At 42.5% G+C, this 6,790-nt stretch overlaps 1 pseudogene; it reads right to left on the reverse strand.

The window, feature by feature from the left end:
- Positions 1 to 3,919: 3,919 nt before the first annotated feature.
- LOC118924036 (serine/threonine-protein kinase MARK2-like) lies at positions 3,920 to 5,588 on the reverse strand (annotated as a pseudogene).
- Positions 5,589 to 6,790: the final 1,202 nt, after the last annotated feature.

A 6,790-nucleotide genomic window follows, 5' to 3' on the forward strand; every position in this document is an offset into this window, starting at 1 on the left:
AAAGTTTCATAATTTCCTCTGTGGTTCTGACATATCTTTAGATTATTTTCCTATTTTGCTATTCTCTGAATAACTGTAAATGGATTTTTAGAAAATTAAATTTGCTAATTCTTTTTTGCTGATATATGGACATGCAACTTAATCTTAGTCCTTTCCACAAAGAGGGAAAGCTCCCACTCCTCCCAAAGCCAAAGCAAAGGCTTTAAAGGTCAAGAAGGCAGTGCTGAAAGGCATCCATAGTCACAAAAGAAAAAATCTACACATCACCCAGCAGCATCTCATAAGGCAGCCCCATGTCCTCAGAAGAGTGCTCCCAGGAGAAATGACATTGACCTCTATGCCATCAACAAGTTCCTCCTGGCCACTGACTCAGCCATAAAGAAGACAGAAGACAGCAACAATTTTGGGTTCATTGTGGATGTCAAGGAGAAGGAGCATCTTATTAGGATGGCTGTGAAGATGCTCTGTCACTTTGACATGCACCGTTCAACATCCTTAGCAAACCTGATGGACAGAGAAGTCATATTTGGCTGGCTTCTGACTAGGAAGCTTTGTGCATTGCCAAAAAATTGGGATCATCTAAACTGAGTCCAGCTAGCTAATTCTAGGATGTCTTTCTGTACCTCCATTAGCATGTTGATGATTTTTATTTTGAACTCCCTTTCAGGAAGAGTCACGAGGTCCATATAATTTAAATCTTTCTCAGGAGTTGTATTAATAATTTTACTCTGGACCAGGTTTCTTTGGCATTTCATATTTGTATATGGCGCCTTCTAGTGTCCAGAAGCTCTATTCTGGAGCTGCTCAGCTCCTGAAGCAATGTCGGGGGTCACAGGGAAGTAGTATTGGTGCCTGGGGGGAGGAAAGAGCTGTTCCCTGCTTCCTGGCTGCTGTGCCTGTCTACACTGCCTGAACCAGTGGGCCAAGCACACAGATATAAGCTTTTGTCCCAGAGCAGCCGGATATGGATCCCTGCTTTCCACAAGCAGCCGGAATCCCAGTCTCCCCAGGAACTCTGCCTGTCCTAGGTTTCCAACCCTGTAATCAGAACAGTATGATGAAAGCACCATGAAATGTAGGTTTGTGCTCCCAGCGCAGATCTCCGGAGCTAGGTATTCAGCAGTCCCAGGCCTTCCACCCCCTTCCTGCTCAGTTTCTCTTCCTTCCACAGGTGAGCTGGGGTGGGGGAAGGGCTTGGGTCCCACCTGGCCACAGCTTTGGTACGTTACCCCCTTTCGGTGAGGTCTACTCTGTTCTCCAGGTGTGTGCAGTATGGCGCAGTCCTCTTTCCTGTTGCTCTCTCAGGATTAGTTGCGCCAACTATATTTTCTAATTGTATCCAGTTTTAGGAGGAAGCCTCTGTCTCTCTTCTCACGCTGCCATCTTTCTGTCACTAGCTAATTCTAAATAGAAATTTTTTCACTATTAAAAAAGTCCTGTAACCAGCCTACCTGCTAAACTCTATTTCTAGCAATTTATCTTGATATATTCTGACTCTTCTTTTCAAGTAATCATATAATATGCATTTAGATTTATATTCTCTTCCAATTCTTAGAATTCCAGTTTCATTTTCTTATTGTACTGACTCAGACCCTCACAGTGTGAATGTACGTGGTGTTAGTGATTTTAAAAAGAATAATCATAAGACTTTTATATTTGGAATGATTGCTCTAGATTATTTACAGATACTTGTGTCTTTTCAATATGTTAACATCATTCTTTGAGCCCTTACTTTCTGGAGCAAAAACATATTGAAGGTTTATCATGTATTTTCCTTACCCAGCCTTGGAGGCAGCCATTTCTCCAAAGAGCCTTGGTTTCTTTAAGTAGAGGATATATATAGATACCAAGATTTGGACACTAGGGGTATATTCACTGTTACTGGTATGCCATGCTTCTAATCTCTCTTAGTGGACAGAGTGGACACATACATACATGTATATTTTTAATCTATCTAGATTAAAACTATGAGTTCACTAATACCTCCAATTCTAATCCAGTACCACAAGGTTTATTCTTGCCTTCCCTTTTTCCATATTTATAACTAATTTTTCAGTGAGAAACCTCATTTCCATTATCCTTTGTGTATTTAATTATTTTCTCAATCTCTCCTGTATGTAACCAAACTCTTGCCACGCAGGCCAAAACATAAGAGAGGCGAAGGAGGAGGAGCAGGGAAAGGAAGGAGGAGGGTGGAGGAAGAGTTTTGCTTTGTCTATTTCACAGAACCATCTGTCTCTCCCACAAAGACAAGAAAAGAAACAAAGGGCAGAGGAGGGAAGTGCCCCAGGGGAAACAGACCAGTCCAGTCTGCCTTTGAGGTGTGGCCAAGGGACAGGCCAGATGGAGCCAGCTGGCTCCTTCTCTAGTCTCCCAGGTGGTTCCTGGAAGCCTTTAAAGAGTAATTTTAGGTTCATAATGAAGTTGAGAGGAAGGTACAGAGATTTCTTACATACCCCTTGTCCCATCCTCCACCACCCATACACAGCTTATCAACATCCCCCACCAGAGTGGTACATTTGTTTCAATTGATACGTCTACACTGACATGTCATTATCACCCAAGATCCATAGTTTACATTAGAATTCACTCTTGGTGTACATTTTGTGGGTCTGGATGAATGTATAATGACATGTATCCACCATTATAGTATCTTATAAAGTAGTTTCACTGCCCTAAAAGTCTGGCAGCCTTTTAAAGCTTAAACTCTGGTTATTTTCTAGGCAATGCTTCTGAGGACAATGGAGGTATGGGGTGTGCATTTAAATGAACCCTGTTGAGAGATTACTGTGGGAGTTTTGCATACCTCTACTGTCCAGTGCAGATAGCCCTGGGGTGCTGTGCATACACAGCAACACCATTTCTTATTCAGCTCATACTGGCATCTACCTGTATTGAGCTCCTTGGTGAACAATTGCATCATCTCACTAGGCTCCATGGAGCTTGTAATCTTCATGCTCCGTGTAAAGTGCTGTGCGTGTAGCCAGGCCTCTCCAGGTTTGGTAGCTCCAGTTGGCTTTTGCTTCCAAGTTCATTCAAATTTCTTCTCGTGAATCTGAAACAAAGATGTCTCTATATAAACCTGAAGGAGAACTTGCCAAAGCAGCCTCTAGAAGCCTAGTGCTGGCTGTGGCTGCTGCCCGAGGCTGGTCATATAGGGGCAAAATCAACAGGCACAAAACCTGTTGTTGTCACCCAGCATGTGTGGAGTTTACTTTGGATTCATCGGGGGGAGATTGGTTCCATCTGGGGTCCCAGCACTGCTCCTGATGCTCTGGGTTGATGGGGAGGCTGCAGGGACATACTGGGAAGCTCTGCTCGGCTGCGGCACCTTACAGTTACCCACGGTAGGGTGCTGGCCAGAGGCTTGTTGGGCTTACCCAGGCCATCCTGGAGTCCTGGTGCTGGTGGGGCAAGGCCAGGGAAGCAGAAGCCCTGGAGGCCCTGGACCCTGATATGTCAGGCTATCTTTGCTTTTCTGCATGGAGACCTGGCCAGACTGGCTCTCTCCTAAAGTGATGATTTGTGCTGGTGGAGAGGTTGCTGGTTGCAGAGGGGTCAGAGGGAGGGGTCCTCTTCCTCTCCAGGCATGATAGAAGGCTCGTAGGCATGATGGAGGTGCTGCTGGTTTTCTGCCCTGTCTCTTGATCCTCCTCAGGATCTGTCTTGCTCTTCTGAATATCCTTAGATTAGTGATTGTTATGGACAGAATTGTGTCCTTCCTGAAGTCATATATTGAAGCCCTTCACCCCAAGTGTGACTGTTTTTGTAGGTAAGGCCTTAGAGGTGATAAAGGTTAAATGAGGTCATAAGTGGGCAGGCCCTAATCTAATATAATTGTTGTCCTTATACAAAGAGGAGACGCTGAGGATGCACAGGCACAGAGAAAAACCATGTGAGGGTACAGGGGGAAGCTGTCTGCGTGCAAGTCGGGAAGGGACACCTTGCTAGAAACCAGCTCTGATAACGCCTTGATCATGAACTTTGAGCCTCTAGAACTGTGAGAAAATAAATTTCTGTTGTTTAAGGCCCCCCAGTCTGTGGTATTTTGTTACGGCTGTCCTAACAGACTAATATAGCAATAAAAGGAGCAGGAATGACAGGGTCACTGAAACTTGGTGCTTGGGGTTGGCAGAGACCCAGTGCTGTGCATTGTGGGATAGGGAGGGGGTGCTGCTGTTGTTCAGATCTGTGGAAGCCTGGGTGAGGGTATAGACCTGCAGCTGGACCTCTGGTAGCCCAGGGGCAGATAGTTGGTCATTATCTCACTGTCCTCTGGCCCATCAGTGAGTCCTGGATCTCTTCCCATGGGCACCATTAACTCAGTCTATGGAGTTCCTTTAGTCAGAGGGTGGCTCTGCATAAGGCTTTATTTAGTTCCTCATCTTCATGACCCACTTTTACCCACGGATCCCTCATGATTTGTTTTAAAGTGCTTTTCTTGCTAGGTCATTGAGAATGAGAAATTTCTTGAGCAAGTTTTCACATTCCATGCACAGTCAAAGGGAATAGGGTATGTTCTGAGAAAAATATTATTGGGAATTTCTCAGTACTCCCTCCTGCAGCTTCTCGAAGTTCTGTCCATCAAATGAAGGGATCTACTGACCACTATGGGGAGGATGACTCCCAGACCACACGGCCGCAGCAGGCCCCTCATACTGTGGGCCGCAGGAGTGTTCCAGGGCAGCGGAAAGAGGGGGACTTCCCAAAGGTAGCCAACTCATCGCCAAAGTTGAATTAGTTGCTGAAGTCAAAGTCTGCAATCTTGATGTTCATGTCAGCATCTAAGAGCTGCTCTTCTGTCTTTAAGTCTCTATGGACAATAAACTTGTGGTGCCAGTAATGTATAGCAGACACTATTTGGCAGAATTTGGCTTGGACTCCTTTTACTTTCCTTTTGTCCTGAGCCATTAGGTACTCACCTCCACTAGGGAGCTCCATGACAAGGAGCCTTGTCTTCAGTCTCCATCTCTTTAAATAATCTCACTATGTTGGGATGATTCAGTGCCTTGCTGATTCCTTTCAGGATAGTCTCTGGAGGCTAGAGGAATTCTGTTGGGTCTTGTCAGTGATCTTCACGGCTACTTCTTCCCAGTCAGGTTATGTCAGGCCAACTCCATGGCGAAGGCACCCTTGCCGGTGGTTGTGAAGAGCCGGTTTTTGCCACCACGGGTCTCCTCGGTAGAGATGGCTGAGGGGCCCTGCAGCATGTTACATTTACTGCTAGGCTTGAAAGCAAGATGTCCAAAGGTCATCTTAAGCCTGGAAAAATCTGGTGAGAACCTTGGTCCACATCACCTCACAAGAAAATCAAAGACCATCTGATGAAGTGATATTTATACTAGAATCAAAATGTAATGGCAGACCAAAGAAAAATGAACAAAAATACTAATAAACTGAGAAAAAAAAATGAGAAAAATGAATAAATGAATAAAATTTTGAAGAAAAAAGAAAACCACAGAGAAGAAAATAATGAAAGAAAAAAGCAAGAAAAAATAAAGTGGAAAAATGAGAAGAAGAATTAGTAACATGAAATATATGGAAAGCCCATAATGCCAAGAAAACAAACTAATTTTGGTCAAGAGTCCCTCAGGTCACTGGAAACCGGCTTCCTGAGCTAGAAGACTGCACACTTAGGCCCAACCACGGACTTATATAGGTGCTTAGAATTCCATAATAATGGCTCCTTATGCGGTTGTAGCAGGAAAGGGCCTATTATGGCTGGTGATAATCCACAGTGGTTTTTCTCATTTTTTTGGATTCAAGAATCTTTTCATCTTAAAAAAAAGTTATTGAGAATCCCAAACAGCTTTTTGTTTATGTGGGCTATTGCTACTGACACTTAGCTTATTAGAAATTAAAATGTGTATTTCAGTGCTTCAGTGGTTTTTTCATCTCTAGTTTGAAAAGCTGTGATAATTTTTGGCTCAGTGTATTTGTAAATGTCCAAATAGGTGGGAATTTTTAACTTATCTTTTTATTAACTTCTTTTTTGTCATTTTTTTCTTATTTCAGTTTTGTATCTGTAAAATAAAAGGACTCTATATAGAAAAATATAACTAATCTACCACTCTAAAAACAGTGATTCCTCCCCACCTGTTCAATGTTAAGAATGTTAATTTTCTCATTTATTTTGAAATCTTTTGCCTTTCAGAATGTATGCTTGAATCAGGAGCCAAAAGAGGTTCATGTATTGTGATTGGTTGATATGTCTTTTAAGCCTTTTTTGATCTATCAGTTTCTGCTCCATCTCCCTTTTTCTTTCATAATTTATTTTTGAGGAATTAAGGTTTTTAATTACCTACTCTTTGGATTTTGCTGATTATATTCTTGTGGTGTAGATTAATGAATTCTTCTGTATTTCCTACAAATTGATAGTTAAATCTCAAGGTCTGATCAGATTTAGCTGTGCTTTTTTTGCTAAAACTCCTTCAGGGATGTTCCTTTATCGGGAGGCACACGGTGTCTGATGGTCTTTTTGTCATGTTAGCAGGCTTCTGTGCTTATTGCCTAGATCATTAAATCATGACATGCAGCAAAATGCTAAATCTATCGTCCCGTCAATTATTAGCTGGAATACTTGTACAAAGAGAAATGTCTTCTCATCTATTGTTATAAACTTATAAATTACCTTGTGGTCAAAGATGTTGGTCTTTCTGATTCCTGTTATTGAAATTTGTTAGAGGCTTTTTAAATGATCTAATGCACATAGTTTTTTTCCCCAACTACTTTTCATAGGGGGCTTCCAGGTAAAATTTCACTTAAACAAATGTTTCTGTAGTAAAAAGCT

This window comes from Manis pentadactyla, chromosome 2, assembly GCF_030020395.1.
Source record: "Manis pentadactyla isolate mManPen7 chromosome 2, mManPen7.hap1, whole genome shotgun sequence".
NCBI classification, from domain to species: domain Eukaryota; kingdom Metazoa; phylum Chordata; class Mammalia; order Pholidota; family Manidae; genus Manis; species Manis pentadactyla.